The sequence below is a fragment of the Nelumbo lutea genome, chromosome 3 (assembly GCF_056320005.1).
Source record: "Nelumbo lutea isolate HS-2025 chromosome 3, American lotus-T2T, whole genome shotgun sequence".
Taxonomy (NCBI): Eukaryota; Viridiplantae; Streptophyta; class Magnoliopsida; order Proteales; family Nelumbonaceae; genus Nelumbo; species Nelumbo lutea.
Genome location: NC_142686.1, coordinates 54423862 through 54436646, shown reverse-complemented (window position 1 = coordinate 54436646; position 12785 = coordinate 54423862). Strand labels below are relative to the sequence as shown.

At 37.7% G+C, this 12785-nt stretch overlaps 1 long non-coding RNA gene across 1 annotated transcript; it reads right to left on the bottom strand.

The window, feature by feature from the left end:
• Positions 1–483: 483 nt before the first annotated feature.
• Positions 484–1289, bottom strand: LOC148865036 (uncharacterized). Its single transcript, XR_016110846.1, has 3 exons — positions 1171–1289; positions 1035–1098; positions 484–956 (listed from the first exon to the last, which is right to left on the bottom strand). It is a non-coding gene; the product is annotated as an uncharacterized LOC148865036 (long non-coding RNA).
• Between the last annotated feature and the right edge of the window lie 11496 nt (positions 1290–12785).

Genomic DNA, 12785 nt, shown 5'->3' with positions numbered 1-12785 from the left:
CTGATGTTTTCGTTTTCCAAATATCAGAAAAACCGGTCTCCTTCTCCCGGCACCAAGATTCCCGGTACGAAACCAACCCCCTTTGAGGAGGGAAAATGTCGAAGGCGATCTGGGAGACGACGGGTTGGAGCCCTGAAATAGTCGGGGGCTTTTTGTTGTCACCGTAGTCTTGCATTGGAGCTTGGGACTGTTGTCATGCGAAGATGGTGGTGGCACAGTAGACCCTGCGGTCGTTCGGCACCGCAAGCTGGGGCTTGAAACTGGTTATGATTGCAAGCGCGGGGTGGAGGGATTGGACTTCAAGCGCGGTGTTGAGGGATTGCTACCGCCGGACAGAAAAAGGGCCAACTTTGTACAGCTTCTGGGACGGGGGCTGGGGCTGGTAGTGCGGGCTTGTTGCTGCTTGTCTGCAACTGTGTTTTCTTTGTCTCGAGGGATGGAAGTACAGAAGGCTCTCCGCCAACCAGTACCCATTTTGAGAGGTACAGGCCAAAGAAAGAAACAACGACTGGAGGGGAGATGGTGCTATTCTTCTTCCTCTGTAATGTTTGTGAATGCCGCCCTCTGTTTTTGGGGATTTGTAATTCTAAAGAACAGTTTTGTTGTATTGGGACTGCAAGGCAAAAGGGTAGGATTGGGTAGAGACAAAGGAACATAGATGGATAGAGAATGGAGACAAGAAGGGGATGATTGGAGAGATTGCAGCCTTGCAGGGAGACGTTTATCTTCTTCTTCTTCTTCTTCTTGCTTGCTTGCTTCTGATGTTTTGCGCGGTGTTTTTTATTCTTTCTTTGCTAATGCTCCCTAAAAGTATCACTGCAGCAGAAGCTTTCCCCGTTCTACCAAAAATATTTAAAAGATGGATGGCATGGAAGCCTGCATGCATGTATACCTGAATTATTAATTGGATGGCATGGAAGCCTGCATGCCGGTGTCGGAGAAGGAGACCGGTTTCTCTGATATATGGAAAGCGAAAACATCAGAGAAAAAGAAGAAAAAATAAACAATGAGGTGAAAGGTGGGATGGAGAGTACCGCCAGTTGCCGTGTAGGTGCCGGTGCCGGAAAAGGAGATGACTGCCGCCGGTTTCTCTAATATCTGAAAAACGAAAATATCAGAAAAGAATAAGAAAAAATAAAAAATGAGATGAAAAAATGGGTTAGAGAGTACCGCCGGTGCCGGTGCCGGTGCCGGAGAAGAAGAAGATGCTCTGGCGAGGAAGAAGTAGTCAGGGTCAGGCACTCGAGAGGGAGGAGAGGGAGAAGAGGGCTTTGAGAAGTGGGAAAAACCAATGGGTTGGTTGGGGGTAACGGAAGGCCTGCACGCTGTTTAGTGTCTCTCGTATGAAAGGACAGGTGGCGGATGGTGAGCGTGTGGGGCGTTTGTGGGGGAAATCTGGGTAGGGCGCAGAGTTGAACTCGGTTAGGCTACGGTGGTCAGTGGACAGTGGACTCATATCAGTAAAGTACGGATAGGCCTAATGTATAACTATAAACATTTAGAAGGTCCATTCTCTCAATTTTTTTTGTATTTTTGTCATTTTTAATTCTTTTAATATTTAATTATCACATCCTAAGTTGACTCATTTGATGTGAATGATTTATATTATGTTTGGTGAATAAAAGGTTCTTAAAAAAGTATTTATTGTATAACTTTTTTAGATGTGACTTGTTAAATTATTTATTGAGTTTTTTATACACTTATTGGATGAGGATGTATAGTGAATTATTTTTCCATAAGTGTTTATATTGGCATAAATAACACTTTTAGCTCTCACTTCATTCATACAAAAAAATACAATATGAATTTAACATCACCAAATAATATTTACCAATAAATAAAATTTTGTATTATTCAAAAAGCATAAAATAGGATAAAATTTATTATACAAAATAATAATAATGCAATAATTGAAAATTCGAATTATTTAAGAAAAATAAAATAAGATGACTAAATTTGGATTATTCAATAAAAATGAAAATTTGGGTCATTCAAAAAATATTCAAAACATCACCAACAAAAATTCATGAAAAATGAAATGTGAATTTAACATCACCAAATAATATTTACTAGCAAAGCTTCACCATTACATTTAATAAATAAAAATTGCAATGTATATTTAATAAATATTCATATAAAAATTCATGAAAAATTGCAATCACAATTTTGAAAAAATTTAAACATTTAACTAATTATTAATCACAACAACATATATAAAACATAATAAATATTCATATCAAATTGTTAGGACGGTCTCGAGAGGAATCGCGCAGTGAGGCTGTCGGAAGATCGGTCTCAAATTCCACGGCTTCGAAACCGGTTCCTCTACTTCTTTTCCTTCTTCAGCAGCAGCAGCAGCGTCAGTTTTGTTCTTCAACGCGGATTCTTCCCTTCCTCCAGGCCGAAGACGAATTAAGAGTTTACTCCTACTGTCTTCAGTTCCGGCATTCCTTCTTGCAAAGGCGGTGGGGCTCTTCGGCGACTTTTCCATCAACCAAGTGGTGGAACATGAGGCGAACGGGAAACGATTCTTAACACTTCGAGATCTGATCAGTAACTTCCAATCCTCCGAATCATATTCCTTTTTGCGGAGGGAGGCACCATCGGGTTTGGACTCGGAAGCCGAGGAACAGTGATCATGCAGCAGGGATTCTCGGGTGGTATCGGCTGGTTTCTGGCAGCGGTGATTGTTAACCTAGTTCTTCCCCCACTTCAAGAACGAAATGGAGAAATTGTGAAGAGGCTGTGAATTGACGAGCGTAGTGACCATGGATTTTCTCTGCAATGTCATAAGGTAAATTGCCAACATAGAGTTTTGCCTCTTTAGGGAGTTCCGGATAAGACTCACGAACGTCCGGATCTTTAATGGATTTCTGACGAGTCGAAGTTCTGCGATAGGTTTTAGAGAGATCGGTTCTCTGTCTTTTGTGGCAATTATGCAACCAATTGTAGGTTTTCAGACACAGTAGTCGGTATGGCTAAAAACAAAGAAAAAGGTCGTGGCGGCCAAGTCAATGCCAATACAACCAAAGTCTCTACGCAAGGCAATGCGTCTTAAGGAGAATCAATTGATGCAGCCAAGACTGGGTTAAATGGACTAAGTAGTGAGTAGTGGACCATGTTACTCAACCTTTTGAACACACAGAAAGAGGGGAGTCAACGACTAAGTGGTAAACAAAAATTGTCAGAGTGGATAATAGACACAAGGGCCTCTCATCATATGACAGGAAGCCTCGAGTCGATGAGAGACATAAAAAATGTCATTCCATGCTCTATCGGACTACTAGATGGGAAAGCTACAATAGCAGAGAAAAAATGCACAATTGCACTAGACGATCATCTAAAATTGACTAATGTTTTATATGTGCCTAGTTTGAATTGCAATTTAATTTTCGTATCGCAATTGATTGAGGAGTCGAGTTGTATTGTTCAGTTCACTAATAAATTATGTGTTATACAGGACCGCACTACGAGGATGCTGATTGGAGCGGGTGAGCAGGGAGAGGGACTCTATTATTTTCGGAGCATTGCATTAGCAAGAGCAATGAAGACTACAGAGAACATGACGTGTGATATTTGGCATCAAAGGTTGGGACATTCTTCTCATAGAATTGTTAAGTTGCTACATTTTATTAGTACTAAGAATAATAATGATGACAATATTAAGGGTTGTGATGCATGCTTCCGAGCTAAACAATGTCGATAAGAGTTTGTTTCTAGTGATAATAAAGCATCCGATATTTTTAAGTTAATTCATTGTGATTTATGGGGTCCTTATAGAACTTTCGCTTCTTGTGTTGCTCATTATTTCTTGACCATAGTATACGACTTTTCCAGAGGTATTTGGATTTATCTTCTGGTTGATAAGACGGAAGTGGGACGAGTTCTTCAAAATTTTTTTGCTATGGTTCAAAGGCAATTTAACAAACCTGTAAAGGTGATTCGTACTGATAGTGGGACTGAGTTTGTCTGCTTGGCTAGTTATTTTGCTGAAATGGTATTATTTATCAAACCACTTGTGTCGGGGCCTCTCAACAAAACAGGAGGGTTGAACGCAAGCACCACCACATACTCAATGTTGCCTGAGCCTTGCACTTTCGAGCTAGCTTGCCTATTGATTTTTTGGGGGAATGTGTCTTGACCGCATGTTATTTGATTAATTGGACACCGTCCATTCTGTTGAAAGGAAAGACTCCCCATAAATTTTTATTTGAGCGACCTCCTTATGATAATATGCGAGTTTTTGGTTGCTTAGCATATGCACACAATCAAGGATATGGAGGGAATAAATTTGTCAGTTGAAGCTGACGATGTGTTTTTGTTGGGTATCCTTTTGGAAAGAAATGATGGAGCTTGTATGATTTAGAGTTCGACATGTTCTTTGCATCAAGAGATGTCACTTTTATAGAGCATGAATTCCCTTATGCACGCAAGGAGGATGCACAACCAAACAAAGCACAATGCCAATTTAATTGTGGAATAGGTGAGACAGATGAGGTGTTGGTGCTGCCCACTTATTTACCTAGACAAGCAAATGGCGAGATGGAGATTGACCAGCGAGGTGAATTCGCTGAAGAAGGAATCCGTGTAAAAGAAGGAACCCGCATAGACCCGAATGCAAATGTTGGTGAACCCATGCATCCTTGTGACGCCACCACAGGAAATGCAAGCGAAGACAGTCCTGACATAAGGGGGGTGGTGATATTGAGCAACAACAGCAATCTGAATTTCATTTGGGGCATGGGCATCGACAGAAACAACAACCCATAAGGTTGAGAGATTATATGCTTCACACCGCACAACGATTGAGTCCCTCTTCGCGCCTCTTTGCAACAAATTTTCTTGTCAACGTTGTGCTTTCTTGGCAGCTATTACTATAGGAGTTGAACCTACTTCTTTTATTGAGGCCGTAAAGGATGAAAAATGGAGAAATGCAATGCAGAAAGAAATACAAGCACTTGAAAATAATCTGACATGGACTGTGGAGCCTTTGCCATCCGGAAAACGAGCCATAGGATACAAATGGGTGTATTGAATCAAATATAATGTTGATGGGATAGTGGAAAGATACAAAGCCTGTCTCGTGATTTTTGGGAACAAGCAGGTTGAGGGAATTGATTATAATGAAACTTTTGCCCCAGTTGCAAAAATGGTTACTATCCGCACCTTTCTTGCAGTCGTAGCAGCTAGAAATTGGGAGTTTCATCAAATGGACATGCATAACGCATTCTTGGATGGTGACCTTCATGAGGAAGTCTACATGCGAATGCCTCCTGGTTTTCAGTCAGATAAACCAAGTATGGTGTGTCGGTTATGAAAATCTCTATATGGCTTGAAACAAGCATCGAGATGTTGGTTTGCTAAATTAGTTGCAACCTTGAAGACATATGGATTTCAGAAATCATGTTCAGATTACTCCCTCTTCACCTTTCGTCGAGACAAGGTGCATGTGCTTGTTCTCGTATATGTAAACGACATTGTCATGTCAGGTAATGATCGTATGGCAATTCAAGTCTTCAAAAAATATTTGAGTGACTGCTTTCATATGAAAGACTTGAAACCATTGAAATATTTTTTGGACATTGAAGTTGCCCGAAACTCAACAGGAATTTTTCTCTCTCAACGTAAATATGCTTTGGACATTATCTTTGAAGTTGGACTACTTGGTGCAAAACCTGCTCCTTTTCCTCTAGAGCAGAATCACAATCTAGCCTTGACAAAAGGGCATCTCTTATCTGATCCTGAGCGATATAGGCGCTTGGTGGGCAAGCTTATTTATCTCTCAGCAACTCGTCCAGAGTTGTCTTATTGTGTTCATGTTCTGTCACAATTTATGCAGCAACCACAGGAAAGACATTGGGAGGCCGCATTGCGAATGGTGCGCTACTTGAAAGGAAATCCTGGTCAAGGAATTCTCTTGCGTTCAGACTGTGACTTGCAGTTATATGCATGGTTTGATTCAAACTGGGTGAGCTGCCCTTTGTCCTGACATTCTCTGTTTGGATGGTTTATTCTACTTGGGAACTCGCCTATTTCCTGGAAAACTAAGAAACAACACATTATGGCTCGTTCTTCAGCGGAAACAGAGTATCGTTCTATGGCCACTGCCACGTGTGAATTAAAATGGTTGAAATGATTGTTATTGGCTCTTGGAGTTACGCATCCAAACCCAATGCCATTATATTGTGATAGTCAATCAACCTTGCATATTGCAACAAACCTAGTGTTTCGTGAGCGTACGAAACATATTGAAGTTGATTGCCATTTTGTACATGATGAGATTCAAAATGGTTGCATTCATCCTGCTTATGTGTCGACTACCGTTCAATTAGCTAACATTTCTACAAAGGCACTGGGTCGTAGAGAATTTTAGTACTTTCTCCGCAAGTTGGGCATTCACAATCTGCATGCTCCAACTTGAGGGGGGGTGTTAGGATTATGCTGAAATTAGAAATCCATATATATCTTCTTATCTCCTTTCCCGTGTATATCTCATTTCATGTATAGTTCAGATAGGAAAGTTATGTAGTAGTTGGCATAAACTTAGGAGATCTAGTTGCCATAAACTTAGGAGATTGATGGTTGTAGCCATGCATATATATTTGAGTTTTCTCAATAAATAAAACAGAAAAGAATCAACCAACCAAGCTCTGGTTTCACACAAATAAAGAAAAAAATGTAATTACAATTCAAGAATGCATGTAAGCATTAATCAGAATTTAAAAAATAAAACATCACAAATATTCACACATCAAAATGCAATGTGAATTTAACATCAAATATTTATCCAACTTCAGCAAATTTTTTGCATGATTTTTAACAAAAAAAAAGCCCAAAAAATCCTACTTATGCATAGGAACCAATTCATAGACAATGCAAAAAAAAAAGCAAAAAATATTTGGATTTCCCATATGGAACCAAAAAAATTCGAATAAGACAAATAATAATCCAAAAAATTAAAAAAGAACACCAAACATGGAGGGGAGGAGTTTGGGCGAACTAACCTTCTAGTCACTAGTGGCTAGACGGTGGGATTGTCGTCATTAAACTCGCCCAAAAGCATATTTGCGAACACAAAGAAGATGGGAGTTTCAAACTTACAAAAAAACCCAAGAAAATAGCTTCAGATCAATGAAAAACTTGACAAAAAACACAAAAAAGGGCAAAATGGCAAGTCTGCCGACTGTTTTTCCTCACTACCGATTGTCATTGGTGGACCTACAACTGAAGGCGCCACTCCTTGGTTTGCTGTGTTTGAATGAGAGGAGAGGGAAGAAAACACTCATGTGGAGGCATTTTGGGCATTAAAAAAATTAATAGGGGCTGGTTCATCTCATTTGATTAGAAGAAGCACTTGGAAAAAAAAACAACCTTAAGGTCACTTTTTTAAGAAGTGCTTCTTTAAAAAAAAAAAAAAAGTACCACTTCCTCACCTTTTTACCAAACACATATAAGCACTTAATAACCACTTAATGTGTGGCCCCAATTCTTAAAAGAAGTACTTGTTAAAAGAAGTACTTTTTATAAGTGAAATCAAAGGGTATATCTTAATCATTAACTTGCCACCTAAATGGAAAAATGGTTTTATTTTATTTTAATTTTTCAAATTTTGTATTATTGTTTACATTATTAATTAGAAAATTTTTGTTTATCACACTTTTTTTGTTTACTATGATGAATATATAATATTGGAGATTTGCAAAGTAATGAATCAATTTTCTATATACATTTATAATTTTTTGTATCGTTATCTATTTTGAATTTTATTTAATTATGACATTGCAGGTATATCTATTGGGCATGGATGATGTAACTTCCCCCCACCCTAATAGGAAAATGGTTTCATTATTAGATTAGTTTTAATTTTTTATTCCATTTTCATCACCAATAAGATATATATATATATATATATATATATATATATATATTAAAGATGTGCTCAAATTTTTTATATACTTTTGTATGTTTTTATTTCTATCTATTGTTCAGATATGTTAAATTTTTGTAATTCTATATTTTTTACAATCATTACATTCAAATATAATATTAAAGATGTGCTCAAATTTTTTGGTTAATATGACAAATAAAAACTATCAAAGATGTGGATATCTTTATTATTAACAAAAATCTCTATATTTTTTTTGTAAACTTTTTATATTTCCATCTAATTTTAAATTTGTATTATTTATTCGCGTCGTGGATTGGCCCATTTAACCTAGAGTGAAAAATGGCTCTTAAATTGTTGATTTAGATTTTCTATTCCATTTCCATCATCAATACAAAATACAAAACCCTGGCCATACTAGAAATGATAACCCTTACTTTTGACAATTTTTTTACCTTGAATGGTCTTATCATTTCATATCAATAAATGATAAATGATCTTGTTGTAAATACGTGTGGTTTGGCATCATCGGCGATGCACCTACGATGAGCATGGAAAGTCCCCCAAAGCATGCGGTGAGCATAAAAACGGGTTTGCATCTGCCCTGCACAGAGTTGCCCCCCAAATACATCCCACCCGTTGTGGGCATGCCACGTGCCTGCTCACATGCAAACTAAAGAAACTCATGTAGAGCTAATGGGACGACCGTTAGCTTTGCCCCGTTAGCTCCCACTCGCCCCAAAACACCCTCTGGGATGGATGCGAACCCCATAACAACACCCTCTGGGACTTGTAATGAGCAATAAACATCAACACAGAGCAGCGATGAATGCGAGTTGATGCCACTATCTTTAACAAATCCGAGCACGCCAACTGAACTAGAACCTTGTCATTGACACGTGGCCGCAATAAAACCTCTAAGGGGATGTAGCTAGCATGTGCCATGTGAGAATTCTCGAAAGAAATGAAACTTTATTATTGAGGATCTCACCGAACATGTGGAAAAATCCAATGTCATGGTAGTCCTACGGTCATCAGTGTAAAAGACAAAAATTCCCTTTCCTAGTAGGAAAGGTCTATTTTATAGATCCTTCCTTTAGTAGCCTTGGGATCTTCCCTATAAAGGGGAGAGAAAGGTACAAACGGAAGACACTTTTATTAGCTTTTGAGACCCCCATGACTCCCAAGCAACCGATAGCATACTTTCATTTCAAACTTTAAAATAATTAATATTTGAACTTTAAATTTACATTGAATTATAATTATAGCCCATATAAATTTCATTTCAAACTTAAAAATATAATTTAAAATCCACTTAATATACTTCCATTTAATTATAATTATGAATAAACATGTATAATTATTAGAAAATTTTTGAACAATTATATATTCATTAAAATAGAAAAAATAATTTAGCGAATTACTGAAATAAAAGAAAATAATTATTTATTGTTATTATAGATAAAGTTAAATGCTTTATTTATAGAATAAGAATAAATGAGTTAACAAAAAGTAGTAAGATCAATAAATTAATAAAATATTTTTTTTACTAATATAATTTATTAAAAACTACATCTTGTTAAATTAGTAAAATTTTATTATCTTAATAAATTATTAAAAACTAATATCCATTAAAAATTTATTTAAAGTTAATAAAATAATACAAATTTATGAGTTTTGAAATTTGTTTTATTTAAATTAAATTCCATAGATGTTGGTAAATCTAAACATCAATAAAATTATTATTGGGTTGGATTTGGATTGACTCGGCCTACTAGTATTCTTAGAATGCTTATATGACTCGAATTTAAGTGATGAATTAATAAAATTGGAGAACTAAAGGTCAAAGGAGTTTGTGGACGGTTGGGGAGAGATAGGGGTGCAACTTGGGAGGGCTTAACCCGAGCATAAATCGACCCAACTTGTGAATTTACATAGGTTGGGCTTAGATTTTATGTCCTCGAGTTGGGATTGGGCCAAAAGTTTGGGCTTTCTAAATATTTTAGCTTTGCTTGAGCCTAGCCCTTGGACATCCTGAGCCTGGCCCATTTTATGCCAACCCAAGCTCAGCTCAACTATATAACATCCCAATCCCAACCCATCAGTTTAACGCTTTTCGTCTGATTCATTAACAGAAGGGAGGCTTTTGTCGATTTATTTGAAAATGGAAGGGAGGATTTTGCTAAAGTTAAACTAGAAGGGAGGTTTTTATTATTGTCAGAAACTTCAGGGATGGTTTTTGTATTTTACCCTAAATAAATATATGTACACATATTTACATAAGTACATATATATGTGCAAGTTGTGTGGTTTGGGCCGGGTTTATGGTCAATCCGAGCCCAAACTGTTCTCAAGGTCAAGCTCGATCTTTCCAATTCAAGTCTAGCCTGCACTGTAATTTGATGCATTGGGGTTGGGATCTGGCCCGGGCCTGAGCCGAGTTGGACAATGGCCCAGGTCAGAGCCCAACCCCAATGCATCAAATTACAGTGCAGGCTGGACTCGAATTGAAAAGATCAAGCTTGACCTCGAGAATGGTCTGATCTCGGGTTGACCATAAACCCAGCCCAAACCACACGACTTGCACCCATAAAGTAGTCGTAATAGAATTTTGGGTTCATTATATCATAGCTTTTCCATGGAACATCCATTGAAAACCTAGATCCTTGTTTTTGCTGAGATAGGTTTGTGCCATGCTGCGGTTATCCATTGCTATCAAGAAAAGTCCTTAAGAGAGAGTAGTTCAGTACTTCAGTTTGTCTTAGCCCCGTCCTAACGTTGGCAATTTGATTCACTTCTTTCAGGAATCCAATCTGACAAGAGTTCTAATCCCGGTGAAGAACCACGGACTAGTAGAGCTGTTTCTTACCAAACACGTATCTGGATTCTCCTTCTTTACCTTGCAAAATGTCGATCCAACCCATAAATTCAATTACAAAAAGCGGGTTTGGGTCCTTATCCAGTGACTCGAAGCAGAAGATGACCAGACCTGACCCTGAGTGACGGATCATCACTGGATCACCTATTTTTAAACCAACTTTTTAGAATCGGTGTTCATCAAAACTAGAGGTGTAATTTGGGGCGTACTTTGCGCGGGCCGCAGGCGGTCATATTCTGCCCGGCACGGCCCAAGCCCGTGTGGGCTTGTGCCTAGACCTGTTCATGGGCCAGGTGGCCTGACGGGCTGGCCCGTAATAAATTCGAGTCGGGTTTGGGTTTTGTCATAATAGCCCTGCCCGACCTAATATTAAACTTAAAGTTAGTTATGTGATTATGTCCATTTGAATAAATTTTTTGATTTAAGAATGTAAAATTATGTTTTAAAATATAAAAGAAAGGGAAAAATACCATATTGTAGGCCCATTGTTCATTTAAATAGAAAAAAAATACTATCTAAATTTTTAATTCTAATTTGAATAGGGAATTTTTTTTTTCAATTAGGTTGGGTTTCGGGCTTTTTATCAGGGCCGGGCTCGGGCCCAAGTTATAGGCCCATTGGTTGGGCCGAGCTTGGGCTCGGGCCTAGTATATTTTCATTAGTGACAAGTGAAAGCCCAGACCGAGCCCGGCCCGGCCCGGCCCATGAACATGTCTACTTGTGCCGTGCTGCGGGTTTGGGTCGGAGGGACTGTAGGTCGTGTTGTGGGTTTGGGCCATGCCAACTTGGGCCATAGGCCGGGTTTTGGGCATGGGCCGAACTTGGCCATATTGGTTTTTTTTTGTTATTTTTTATTTTTTATTTCTTTGCTAAGTAAAACTAAAATATTTATTTTTTATTTGGGAATTATTTGAAAAAATAAAAAATCTAACAAAGAAATGAAAAAAATACTTAATCAAAAAAGAAGTCAAAGAGACAAATACTCAAAGTGAATAACAAATTAGAAGAAAAATAGGAATTTTATTTCATTTAAATTTGAATGATACAAAGCATACAATGGTTGGATGAATGAAATATGAAAATTGGAAAATGGAATAAATTAATAAAATATAAAAATACAATATAGTTACAAATTTAAAATAAAAAATAATATTATTAAAAATATCAAATAAATTAAATAAAATTAAAACAAAATTTACAATAATTTGAAAAAAAATACTATACAACTATTGAGTATACAAAAAATATTGACTTCATCATTTTCTCCTATTGTTCTTGACTTTGACCATTACAGGAATTGAAAATGGTGGAGGATAGGGCTATTTACAGGAATTGTTGAATTGGTGTGCTATTTATAGGAATTGAAAATAATTCAATTGCCCAAAATACCCAAAAAATTAGCCATTTTTTTAGTTGTTGGGAGGGGTATTTTGGTCATTGTAAAGTTATTTATCACTTTATCCAAAATACCCCTCAAACTAGCTGTTAGAGGGCATTTGTGTCTTTCTTTCTCCCTCAAAACCAAAATACATAAATACCCCTATATAGCTTTTGGGGGGTATTTCTATAAAAAAACTCCTCTATATAACTACGGGCCATGCTGTGCCAACCTGTGGATCGGAACCCCAATCCCAACACGGCTCGGATCATCATGTCGGGCCAGGCATGGCCCACGTGCCGTGTCATGCCGGGTTGGTCCAAATTTGAGCCGCAGACGACACAACCCAATTTACACCTATAATCAAAATAGTTGAACCATTCAAATCATTTGAACCAAAGAATTAATCTTCTATTGTTTGATTAAAAATCATTGACTTGGTTAAAAAGCAACTCAGGAGTTAAACCATTGACCCATCTGACCCGTGGGTCAATCCTAAGTCTTAACCTGAGTAGCCTTTGCTTGGATCAACCTAAAAGGTGACTTGACTCGAATAAAGTTTGACCCAAATCGGAAAAGGCTGACCCACTTTGTGTGAAGCGTGCAAAAAAGTCGACCCAACCAACAAATCCAACCCGAAAAAA